The sequence below is a fragment of the Oncorhynchus tshawytscha genome, linkage group LG18, assembly GCF_018296145.1.
Source record: "Oncorhynchus tshawytscha isolate Ot180627B linkage group LG18, Otsh_v2.0, whole genome shotgun sequence".
NCBI classification, from domain to species: domain Eukaryota; kingdom Metazoa; phylum Chordata; class Actinopteri; order Salmoniformes; family Salmonidae; genus Oncorhynchus; species Oncorhynchus tshawytscha.
In genome coordinates this window covers 8,254,084-8,267,414 of record NC_056446.1, presented here as the reverse complement: position 1 = coordinate 8,267,414, position 13,331 = coordinate 8,254,084, and positions in this window count along the sequence as shown.

Below are 13,331 nucleotides of genomic sequence, written 5' to 3'. Positions count from 1 at the left end.
TAAATGCACTCAAACATATTCAGTTGGCCTTGCTGTTATGATTTTAGTTATCCTTGATGTCTTTTGTTTTTTGCATTTTTGTTTTCTGTTTTCTTTTGTTTTTTCATTTTGTTGGTTGTTGGTATATTGGGGGACGGAAACTGGTGGCCTGGCGGTTGGGAGCAGGGGCTGGTGGTTGATAGGTCGTTGGTTCGGGTCACCTTTTTTGACCTTGTGGGATATATGTTGACGTGCCCTTTTGAGCAGAGCGTTGACAAATCTTTGCTCCGATCTGGATGGGAGTCTGTAAGATGACTGATTGTGATGTGGTTCGGCTTCACTGCAAGTAGATTGTATGTTTTAATATTCAAAAAATATATACAGTATCAGCAAAAAGTTTGGACACACCTACTCATTCCAGGGTTTTTCTTTATTTTTACTATTTTCTACATTGTAGAATAATAGTGAAGACATCAAAACTAGGAAATAACACATGGAATTATGTAGTAACCAAAAAAGTGTTAAACAAATCAAAATATATTTGATATATGAGATTCTTCAAAGTAGCCACCCTTTGCTTTGATGACAGCTTTGCACACTCTTGGCATTCTCTCAACCAATTTCATGAGGTCGTCACCTGGAATGCATTTCAATTAACAGGTGTGCCTTGTGAAAAGTTAATTTGTGGAATTTATTTCCTTATTAATGCATTTGAGCCAATCAGTTGTGTTGTGACAAGGTAGGGGTGGTATACAGACGATTAACCTATTTGGTGAAAGACCAATTCCATATTATGGCAAGAACAGCTCAAATAAGCAAAGAGAAATGACAGTCCATCATTACTTTAATACATCAAGGTCAGTCAAAACATTATTCAAGTGCAGTCACAAAAAACATCAAGTGCTATGATGAAACTGGCTCTTATGAGGACCACCACAAGAAAAAGCAGGTTTGTCCAAACTTTTGACTGGTACTGTATATATAAAAAATGGTCTGGGGCTGTTTTTCATGGTTCGGGCTAGTCCCCTTAGTTCCAGTGAAGGGAAATCTTAATGCTTCCAACTTTGTGGCATCAGTTTTGGGAAGGCCCTTTCCTGTTTCAGCATGACATTATCCCAGTGCACAAAGCTAGGTCCATACAAAATTGTTTTGTCAAGATTGGTGTGAAAGAACTTAACTAGCCTGCACAGAGCCCTGATCTCGAACACCTTTGGGATAAATTGGAATGCCGACTGTGAGCCACGCCTAATCACCCAACATCAGTGCCCGACCTCACTAATGCTCTTTTGGATGAATGGAAGCAGTAATGTTCCAACTTCTAGTGGAAACCTTCCCAGAAGAGTATAGGCTGTTATGGCAGCAAATGGGGACCAACTCCATATTAATTTTGTCAAAACATGATCTCTTGGGTGTCACTGTCTATCAGCTCTCTTCTCGTCTTACCCCATGTACTCTATCTTACTACATTCTTTCATTTAATTTAATTTAGAAACAAATCTGCTTTTTGTCTTCTAAATTAATGGATTGGTTGTGTATCTGGCAGTCTCAATGAGGCTTAGGGGCTGCGTGTCTGTTACAAGTGATATTTCTGTTGGTTAGTGTTTGTGAGTATGTGTGGAAGTGTGAGATTTGTTACTGATGTGACTGATGCTGCCACGCACGCAAACACACACACACACACACAGACACACACACACACACACACACACACACAAAAGATTGGCTGCCCTAGAAATTCCCAGGTCTTAAGCGCACCCGTTATAAACCAACAGACACAGGAGACAGAATACACACACAAACACACACCACAGCACATATAATAGCCGTGGTGTTCTCCAGTTCTCTTCTGGCATAACATGAAGAGGGTATCCTAATGACCTCACTGTCTTCATATGCCCCCAAAATTTGTGCCGCCACAAAGGAACCCTTCAAAGTGTCACCGCTGGCATGGACACGCTATTGCCCCAGCTTTGAATGTGACACATTGGGTCTGCCCTGCTGTTGATAGACCCTAAACCCAGATGTAGAGGATCAGTCGAACTAGGCCTTTGTGAGTGGCCGTTATTGAGGAAACTGGTGAGAATATCAGTCCCAATTTGAGGGGCCTCAGAGGCTGGTAATGACGCTATGGGTCAGGATAAAGGGTGTAGCAGTGTTCCGCTGCAATATATGGTGATGTATGGGTGACATATCGGGGTTATAGAGAGAGCATTAGAAAACACATTCACACAACCACAGATGTCACACAAAGGTTTACATTCAGTAATCCGGAACATCTCACTCACCCAAGCACACACATGCCTACACACACACACACACACACACACACACACACACACACACACACACACACACACACACACACACACACACACACACACACACACACACACACACACACACACACACAAAGAAGAGACACAAGCCTGCTGATGCTCCATTGACCAGCAGACAGGGACCTTTAAAATGATTCCTTTGTACTCTGCGGAGTTGAGGAATTTTGGGGGGAAATAGTGGGACAGTGGTCCTCCTTTGTCATTAGACATGCACAGAAACAAACACACAGTGGCTTACTCCGAGACATTAAACATTCCCTAGCCGTTCATAACTGTACATTCGTGGCCAAAAGTTTTGAGAATGACACAAATATTAATTTTCACAAAGTCTGCTGCCTCAGTTTGTATGATGTTAATTTGCATAAACTCCAGAATGTTATAAAGAGTGATCAGATGAATTGCAATTAATTGCAAAGTCCCTCTTTGCCATGCAAATGAACTGAATCCCCAAAAAACATTTCCACTGCATTTCAGCCCTGCCACAAAATTACCAGCTGACATCATGTCAGTGATTCTCTCGTGAACACAGTTGTGAGTGTTGACGAGGACAAGGCTGGAGATCACTCTGTCATGCTGATTGAGTTTGAATAACAGACTGGAAGCTTCAAAAGGAGGGTGGAGGGTGCTTGGAATCATTGTTCTTCCTCTGTCAATCATGGTTACCTGCAAGGAAACACGTGCCATCATCATTGTTTTGCACTAAAAGGGCTTCACAGGCAAGGATATTGCTGCCAGTAAGATTGCACCTAAATCAACCATTTATCGGATCATCAAGTACTTCAAGGAGAGCGGTTCAATTGTTGTGAAAAAGGCTCAGGGCGCCCAAGAAATTTCAGCTAGAGCCAGGACCGTCTCCTAGAGTTGATTCAGCTGCGGGATTGGGGCACAACCAGTACAGAGCTTGCTCAGGAATGGCAGCAGGCAGGTGTGAGTGCATCTGCACGCACAGTGAAGAGAAGACTTTTGGAGTATGGCCTGGTGTCAAGAAGGGCAGCAAAGAAGCCACTTCTCTCCAGAAAAAAAGCAGGGTATTCTGATATTCTGATATTCTGATATCCTGATATTCTGCAAAAGGTGCAGGGATTGGACTGCTAAGGACTTGGGTAAAGTCATTTTCTCTGATGAATCCCCTGAAACCCCACAAATTGTGACAAACTCCAAGCATTGATTATGCAAGAATTGACCACATGCCAGGGCGGATTGCAGAGGTCTTGAAAAAGAAGGTTCAACACTGCAAATATTGACTCTCTGCATCAACTTCATGTAATTGTCAATAAAAGCCTTTGACACTTATCAAATGCTTGTAATTATACTTCAGTATTCCATAGTAACATCTGACAAAAATATATAAATATGTGAAGCTGCAAACTTTGTGAAAATTATAATATTTGTGTAATTCTCAAAACGTTTGGCCACGACTGTACATCTCAGACCTGGGTCAAATTAATGTCTCAATGATGAAAGATATTTTCAAATACTTAATATGTACTTGATTTAGTTAAATGAAACCAATGGAATCGTCCCAAAAGTGAATGGCAAACAAGTAGAATCAAGTGCTTGCCTAGGAACTATTGAAGAAAATCAATGATGAAGCTGGTAATGCCTTGCCCATATCAAATAAATTATATAAATAATGAATCAATATTGCCACTCTGCCCCAGCCCCATCTAGCTACCATCCATATCAGCATCCATAGAATGTTAATCTCCATTCCCGTATAGAGAGTGTGGTGGTAGCTATCTAGCCACCTCACCTCTCCAAATGAGGCCGACAGACAGATACAGCCCGTGGAAGTGTCTGGGGATAGGGTTACTGATAGGCTCCTCTTTGTTTTTCACTCCCCTCCTCCTCCCTCCTTTCCAATCTCTCCTTCACACCTCCCCCTGTCCTCCTATCCTACCAACCTCTTTCCTGGAGTCTGTGTTAATCTCGGCATTCCTCCTCCCTTAGTATACCCCCCTAGGAGTTTTTGCGCACATACAGCTATTGTCTTCAGCATTCCATCATTATTTCTCCCTTGATGGACTGTTGGCCTCATTGGGAAGGAGAGGCGAGGTATTTTATTGAATAAAGTTTCGTGCCATTTAAGAATTCCCATATCTGTTCATTGTACTATATTGTAGGTAGATACAAGAATTCATAGACGAATCAGGACATGATTTCCAATATTTATTTAGTAAATTCACATTGGATATGACCAAGCTACACCTAAATAAGTACACAGCGAGGCTTGAGAGAAGGTAGCAAACTCTCTTATCAACAAAGAGAATCTGTGGCTTTGGCAATTAAAATGTAATTTTACTTCATTTATATTTTAGTCTACCTTTTCCTCACCATGTGAGCACTGAGGTAGGTAGCTGCATCAACATTTTTAGACTTCTTGATGTTTTTGGGGAGGAGGCGGGATGCCAAGTGAAACTACCTATATGTGGGGGCACTAACACAGAAACAACTAAATCCTGGGAAGGTTAGAAGGTGACTAGATGGATGGATGGATGGATGGATGGATGGATGGATGGATGGATGGATGGATGGATGGAGAACATGTGCTTACAGAGGGGGAATATTTTTCCCATTTCCCCTCTCTTTTATAAACTATTATATTTACACCCCAGAGAAACGAGGTAACATTTTTCTGAGGTCGGATAGAGTTCAATATGTCAGTGAGAGGCATGTCTGGATTCTTTAAAGTGGCTTTTTAAGGCATGGTTCTTTGCTGCTCTACCGTAGGTGTAGGGAACTTCATCAATGCTGGATGTAGGCCAACAGTCATGTGACAGTGAATTTTGGCAGGTTTTTGGCAACAGTGTATGGAAACACAGCCAGGCAGGTAGAGAGTAAAGAAGTTTGACTCCATTTAAATAGTAACATTTACATTTGTGTATTATAATTATGATGGATGCCTGCACACACACAGACACACACCCTCCGGCTGACCCTTATGCAGAGTTGTGCACTCTACTCCCAGAGCCCATACTGCCCATATGTTCAAGTCACCTGTTCTGTGAAACACACACATAAACATTTAACAGATGTGTACACAATAATGCAGTCACGCTCACGTGCATCTCTACGACACTCGGTTCTCTCCATGATCATTGAACCTGAGTCTGTTTTGAAGTATTGTCCTTTGCTTATTTGACAATTGTTGATTCAAGACATAAAACTCAAGGTAGAGGGATATTGAGAAAGAGAGGCAGTGAGAGTTAACTCAGAGATCGGCAGATAGTCGGTCAGAGAAAGAGAGGTCAGTGAGGTTAAACCCATGAAAACATGAAACTCATGTAAGGTTGTGGGCCTCTGTGGTTGATCATACTGATAGAGTGGAGAGAGAGACCAAAAGAGAGGATGAGAGGAAGAGAAATCAATAGTGAGAATGGAGACAGACAGAGAGGGAGAGACAGAGAGAAAAAGTGAAAAACATGAAACCCAAAGGGTGATGTAACTGACCTATTCTGAGGTTGATGGGATTAAATCACTATGTGGATAGAAGTGACAAGCACTGACTCTGGTATTGGCTGAAGATAAGGATCCCATATTGGGCCTTCACAGCCCCAGGATGTGACCAGCTAGGCTTAGAAGCTTCTAGGGCTGGACTCCCCACATCAGAAATAGTGATTTAATCCATCTCGACCTGGAGGCACAGACCTTGAGGTCATTCGGGGGAGCAGGTTACTTAGATGGCATGAGGGGGTGATTAACTCTTTTGACTCCATGACTGGGGTATGCATGGCTCAATTCAGCATGGAGTGTTGTGTTAGAATTTCGGTTTTAATTTTATATTGTCATTTTTTATGTTCCATACCAATTGTTTCCATTGAAGTTACCGTGAATGCTATGTTTGTGCCTTATCACTCTAGGAAGACTGTCTACCTCTACGCCACAACATAATCTCACACTCAATTTGTGAAAATATGTACAAAAGCTATTTCAGCAGATTTCGTGCGTTTTTGTGCGTTTTGTGCGACTTCATTCACAGGAAAATATTTTTGGGGGGCAAACTTCGGAAAGTTATTAGAACAATGAATGATGGGCAATGGAGTTCTACATTGACTTTTTTCGTCTCTCACATTTATTTATATAAAACAACAAATGTTTTTTAAAACCTCTTGAGCTTACTTGAGACGCAGACGTCCCACCTAGAGCTCTGGAAATGCACATGCGCTACGCTACACGCTAATAGTATTAGTTAAAACGCAAACGTTCATTAAAATACACATGCTTGGTATTGAAATAAAGCTACAGTCATTGTGAATCTAGCCACCGAGTCAGATTTTTAAAATGCTTTTCGGCGAAAGCATGAGAAGCTATTATCTGATAGCATGCAACACCCCAAAAGACCCGTAGGGGATGTAAACAAAAGAATTAGCATAGTCGGCGCTACACAAACCGCACAATAAAATATAAAACATTAATTACCTTTGACCATCTTCTTTCTTTGCACACCTTGATGTCCCATAATCAATACTGGGTCTTTTTTTGGATTAAATCGGTCCATATATAGCCTAGATATCGATCTATGAAGACTGTGTGATAAACGGAAAAAAATAGCGTTTCATAACGTAACGTCATTTTTTAAAAGTTAAAAATTCGACGATAAACTTTCACAAAACACTTCGAAATACCTTTCTAATGCAACTTTAGGTATAACTACACGTTAATAAGCTATAAAAATCATCAGGAGGCGATGTAAATTCGATAGCCTGCCGTGTGGAAAAATGTCCGGAAAAAAAGACAGACAATGCCTCGGGTTGGTGGTCGGAGAGAATCGGTTCCCTTTGGTCGGATCTACCAAGAATCAATTCAGATTCAAATGAGGAGACTCTATACATCCTGTGGAAGCTGTAGGTACTGCAAGCTTGGCCTCATTTAATACGGTTCACCTTCAACAATTCATGGGAGTGGCGCATGGATATTTTTTCCCATCTCCAGTGATCAGATTTTCCTGCGCTTTTCGATGAAACAGACGTTCTGTTATAGTCACAGCCGTGATTTAAACAGTTTTGGAAACGTCTGAGTGTTTTCTATCCACATATACTAATCATATGCATATACTATATTCCTGGCCTGAGTAGCAGGACGCCAAAATGTTGCGCGATTTTTAACAGAATTTCCGAAAAAGTAGGGGGGAAGCTAACAGGTTTAACAACCCAATATTGTTAATCAACAAGGTTGTCACCTAAATAATTATAATATAATAGTAGCATTATGTTGTTTTTTGAGGGGGTTTTCACTTAATAAGTTGGGCTACTGGTGGTAGTCAAGAAAGGCCCTTTTTTCCTGAAGGCAACAGTAGGCTGACACAATTTTCTTCATAATACATTTCATATTTTGTGGAGCCTACATTACACAATTTTCTTCATAATGCATGTAATAAAACAAGGCTCCACTTTTTTGTGGACATTGCACAATTTCTTTCATAATGCATTTTACACAAAGCTATGTTGAATTATTTGAGGGATTGGATAACAAATACTGATAAATATTTAAAAAATTGCTATCGATAAAGGTATTTGATTGTGGAATGGTGATACATTTTTACGATTGGAAATTATTATACACACCATAATACACACACACAAACACTTACACACACTCACCTTGTTTGTGCTCATGTTATAGCTAACTCTTGACTTTAAAACATTTTAAATATTTGTATATAGTTGTCATGTATTCATTATCTTTAACTAGTTAAATGTTTGTAGTTTGCATGTTTCAGTAAGGATTAACATGGTTAAATAGTCATAAATCTCTGCTTCATTTAGCTTTTGGTGTATTTGACGTTTCCACTGAAGAAAGCAATAAGAAATGGACACTACCTGTTATAAAACAGAAATTGTTCTGTGTATATAAATGGTGAGAAATGATCAGTCTAAAGCCATTCGGCTATGGGTTTCACAGTCCTATAACAATGATACAAGTTATATCACTTTAAAAATGTTTTATTTACAACCTGTGTTACACCCTGATCTGTTTCACCTGTCCTTGTGGTTATCTCCACCCCCCTCCAAGTGTCGCCCATCTTCCCAATTGTCCCCTGTGTATTTATACTGGTGTTTTCTGTTTGTCCGTTGCCAAATCATCTAGTTTGTTTAATCAATCAGCGTTTTTGTTCTCAGCTCCTGCTTTTCCCAGTCTCTCTTTTTCTCACCCTCCTGGTTTATGACCCTTGCCTGTCCTGACTCTGAGCCCGCCTGCCAGACCACTCTGCCTGCCCCTGTCCCTGAGCCTGCCTGCCGACCCGTACCTTTGCCCCACCTCTGAATTGTTGACCTCTGCCTACCCTGAGCCTGCCGTCCGGTACCGTTGCCCCACCTCTGGTTTACTGACTCCTGCCTGTCTTAACCTGTATATTCCCTGCCCCTGTTGGAATATTAAACCATTGTCAATTCGACTTGTCTGCATCTGGGTCTTACCTTGATTCTTGATACTATGGGGGTATAAGATTTATGAATAGTGGCATAGGAGAGTGTGAAATTAATGAAATACCCTAACCCTAAGCTATGTTCAATGTCTTCACCAATTTCCAGTTTGAAATGGCCAGTCTGAAGCCATTTGGCTATGGGTTTCACAGTGCTATAATAATACATGTTATATTACCTATATTACCAGTTATGCAGAGTGGAACAGGGAAACCCAAGAGCAGACTCAGACGAGGAGACTGGGAAGAAGTAGCCAAGGTATTTATTGAAACACAGGAAGAAGATGGAGTGCAGGCAATGGGAATCTCGGGTGGGTTGTAGGAATCTAGGTGCGGAGGCTAAGCAGGTCCAGAGGGGAATCCAAGGGAGCAGTTGAGTGGGGAATCCAGGGCAAAGTAGCAGGATGAGGATGCGTGGGACTGGAGACAGGGACCAGAGTGAAGGCGGGCAGAACTGTAGCGGAGAGGAAAACCATGTCAGGCAAGGAAAACAGGCAGAACAGGATCTAAATAGTAACAAATGACTCGAAACGTAGACTGACTGAGCAGAGATTATGATCTGGCAGTGTGGATGTGGAAGGACTGAGTAGAGTAGAGTAGAGGTCTGATTATGAAACAGGTTGCAGCTGGTGGGGATCTGCTCTGCTCTGACTCCAGCACACCTGTCTCCACCCACACAATCACACACACAGTGGGAGAGGGAGAGGGAGAAGAGAGGGAGAGAGCACTGGGGGAGTGGCGGCAGGTCAAGGAGACACAGGATGAGCAGCAGAGGGCATGGCAGGAGCATATGTAAATGTACAACCTATGGGGTATAAGATGTTGGATGTAGTGCCATAGGAGAGTCCGAAATGAATGAAATACCCTAACGCTAAGCTATGTTCAATGTCAGCAGCAATTGGGTTATGGGTTTCACAGCCCAATGACAATGACACAAGTTAAATTGCCTTAAAAAAATCTATATCTTTTCAACATCTGGGGTATAACATGGGCAAAGTGGTATAGGCGAGTTTGACATATTAACCACTAACTTGAGTTCAGTCATCACCAATGAGAACCAAGCTTCGTCCTTCTTGACTGGGAAAGGCTTTGATTCTAAGTCATAGAAAATACTACATCCATCTCATTAGATCAGAACAGGATGGATCAACAGTGATTCATATTACTGGTTTGCATCCTCGAAAAAGGATAGTTGTGTTTTGCTGTATAACACATTTACATTATTTGTCTGCTCACACGGGCTCCCGAGTGGCGCAGTGGTCTACAGTCCCTAGTTTGAATCCAGGCTGTATCACATCTGGCTGTGATTCGGAGTTCCATATGGCGGCGCACAATTGGCCCAGCGTCGTCCGGGTTTGGCTGTGGTAGGCCATCATTGTAAATAAGAATTTGTTCTTAACTGACTTGCCTAGTTAAATAAAGGTTAAATAAAAAAATATGATGTCGATCATTGTCAGATTATTAGATATATAAGCTTCAGTAACAAAAGTACACCATGGTTATAATAAAAGGTAGTTTGTAAATGTGTAGAATGTGCTTGTTTTGTGTCCACACTGGCAAGATAACCTAGGTAAATTTGCCCCTGAACAGGCAGTTAACCCACTGTTCTTAGGCCGCCATTGATAATAAGAATTTGTTCTAAACTGACTTGCCTAGTAAAATAAAAAAATATTTTAATAAATAGCATAAGTATATAAAATGATGGACACGACCATAAAAACCATCATGAAACCGCCTTGGAAGTGTCATAAATGGAAGCCAACATATTACATTCTTCTGTTTCCCCACATGTATTCATGAATTAATTTTCCTATCATTAAAATGTACCCCCATTCCCCAATCAAATACCTTCATCGATACCACAAAAAAACAGACGACTACAGCTTTTTACTGCAATCTGGCAACCCTCATAAAATCTGACATAGCACCGGTATCCCAAAGTGTTAAGCATAGAAAACAGCATCGTCATAAACAAAAATGTTTTTCCTCTGAATGAAGTCACACAAAATCTGCTGAAATACTTTTCCTACATATTTGCACGAATTGAGTGTGAGATTGTGTTGCTACGGTATACTGCATGGTCTAGTCCTGAAGCATTTGTAAAGAGGATAGACCCTATCTCAACGAGAGGCTAAAAATAGTGCAGCCTAATCCACTCCCTGCTTGTCCACTCACCTCATCTGACACATCACCACTCGCCCCTCACCATCCCTGTCTCCATCCAACTCTTTCTCTCTCTCTCCCCCTTTTCATACATACAGTAGCCATCCCCCAACACTTTTCTGCACTGAATTCTCAATTACAATTGGCAATGTTGAGAGTAATTAAAGGGAAACACTGGGCGATGAAGAGCTTAATTAGGTAATTGAGGCAGTACATCTAATTTGGGACTAAATATAAACAGTCCACATGTGTTTTTTATTGATTTTATTTATTGTTTCCTCTTGACTTCCAAATGCACTTACTAATTTAATGTATGTGATTCACCGTTTATTGTTTGGTAGTGGATTCAAATGATGCCCTCTCCTACACAAATACTATTTTCAATTAAGAGGTAGCCTCAGAATTCATGGCATGTTGCTCTGAGCTAGACACAGATTGCAACTCTTGCACGTATATTTAGACAGCTGTAGAAGCCAAGCATCCATTCGATCAAAATTTTGCCAAATGCCTCGCAAGCTGTCTCTCTCTCTCTCTCTCTCTCTCTCTCTCTCTCTCTCTCTCTCTCTCTCTCTGCCTGAGTAAAAATTAAGTATTTTGGAAATTGTGTGTGAAGGCTGAATCACTGCATTGGACATGGAAGTGTGTCTGTGGGGTGGGGGGCCACTTTAGTGCATGACACAGAATGTTGAGAGTGGGAGGGTGAGACTCCTTCGGCACTACGGTAGCACCTAGTGAGAGAGACCAAAGGATAATAAGGGTGGTGAAATAAGGCACGTAAAATAGATCCTTTTTTCAAAAGTTTAATAAGGTAAAACCATGTAAAAACCTTACAAAACACCCATCATCAATCAATATTCTCCTATAGTGTCTTCATCTGTGGCACTCTATCTAGCTCCCAATTCGTTCCTTCCCACTTTGGTTGAATCAATGTTGTTTTAACGTCATTTCAACCAGAAAAATGATGTGATGACGTTGAATCAACATGGAAAAATGATTGGATTTGGAAAAAGTAATCAACTTTAGGGAATTAAATATTTGTTTAACCTGAATCCAATGACATATTGAAATGTTTTGGGAAATCAACATGAAATCAACAACTGACAACTCTGACAACTGACAACTCAACCAAATGTAAATCACAACTAGGCATTAAACTAATGTCTATGCCCAGTGGGTCAACACTTTAAAAACCTGTTAGAGATAGGGGGCAGTATTTCCCCTTTGGATGAATTGCGTGCCCATAGTGAACTGCATCAAAATCTGTCCTAAATTGCTAATATATGCATATTATTATTAATATTGAATAGAAAACACTCTGAAGTTTCTAAAACCGTTTGAATTATGTCTGTGAGTATAACAGAACTCACAGGGCAGGCAATCTTCCAAACTAGTTTTGAAATCCTGAAAGTTGGTGCAACTTTGACGTCATCGCCCCCTCCCTTCCCAACAAGTTATGGATCTGGAAACACTTCCTATGTCTTTCACTGGATGTCCTCATTCAGTAGGAAGTGTAATGGAGCATTTGCTGTGAACTTTGACCTAATGGGAAGGAAAGTACTAAGTGTCGCAAAAGATTCCCTTGTGCTTGAAGGCGCGTATGCGTTCGAGTGCTTCGTCTGTTCCAATCAGCCCCAGGTGAACATGGATGGCCCGGTTGGAATGCTATTCGATCTGTATGATCATAACATCCTGAAGATTGATTCTGCACTTAGTTTGACCAGTTTCGTCGACCTGTAATATGTAATTTGGAAGTTTTGATGCAAAGTTATCCTGGACCAGAAGTCATTTTTTGGGCATTTGAGCTGAAAGTGGTAGCAAATGCTGCTACATGGACACTAGAATTGAACATTATGAAACAAAACAATTTATTGTTGAACTAGGACTCCTTGCACTACATTCTGATGGAAGATCATCAAAGGTAAGGGAATATTTATGTTGTAATTTTGTATTTCTGTTGACTCCAACATAGCGGAGAAATATTGTTACGTCTGAGCACAGTCTCAGATTATTGCAATGTTAGGCTTTTTCCGTAACGTAAAAAAAAATGTGACACAGCGGTTGCATTAAGAACCAGTGTATGAGTATTTCTGTTATCTGGCGTAGCTTTCTATAATTCCTCCGGACATTTTGGAGAATTTTCTGAACATGGCGTCAATGTAAACCGAGATTTATGGATATAAAATGCATATTATCGAACAAAAGAAAAATGTACTGTGTAACATGTCATATGACTGTCATCTGATGAAGATTTTCAAGAGGTTAGTGAATGATTTTTTAAAAATCCTGCTTTTGTCATTTTATCTTTTGTTGTACAAAATTGCTACGTTTTTTCTTTGTTTTGGTGGTGGCCTAACATAAATATATGCTGTGTTTTTGCTGTAAAACATTTAAAAAATCTGACACGCTGGGTAGATGAACAAGGTGTTTATCTT